We start from the raw sequence: 335 nt of genomic DNA, 5'->3' as shown, positions 1-335 counted from the left end.
GAAACAAGTGTCTTGTATTTATATTAAATTTTGAGGAGTGCGAATATTAATTTTCTCAATATTGATGAGCTTCCAACACATTTTGTTTTTTAAACTCTTATATCTGCAATCGTTCTCTGAAACTAGTAGGAGCAATGCAATGTTCCGAAAATCACTCATTTCTCATGAGCGTCACTGAAACGTTTTCAACTGCGAGAGCAAAACCGAAATCGTTGGTTGGTTTCTCTACCAAGACGAGGCAAAAATTGTATTTGACAGCGCTATTCCGATCATAGATATAAAATTTGAAAGAGAGGCGTTCCTCCTCCAGGTGGGATTCTCAACTGAGTGAGGTT

Source organism: Uranotaenia lowii, unplaced genomic scaffold (genome assembly GCF_029784155.1).
Source record: "Uranotaenia lowii strain MFRU-FL unplaced genomic scaffold, ASM2978415v1 HiC_scaffold_254, whole genome shotgun sequence".
In the NCBI taxonomy this organism is placed as follows: domain Eukaryota; kingdom Metazoa; phylum Arthropoda; class Insecta; order Diptera; family Culicidae; genus Uranotaenia; species Uranotaenia lowii.
Note: the sequence above shows the minus strand (reverse complement) of the source record.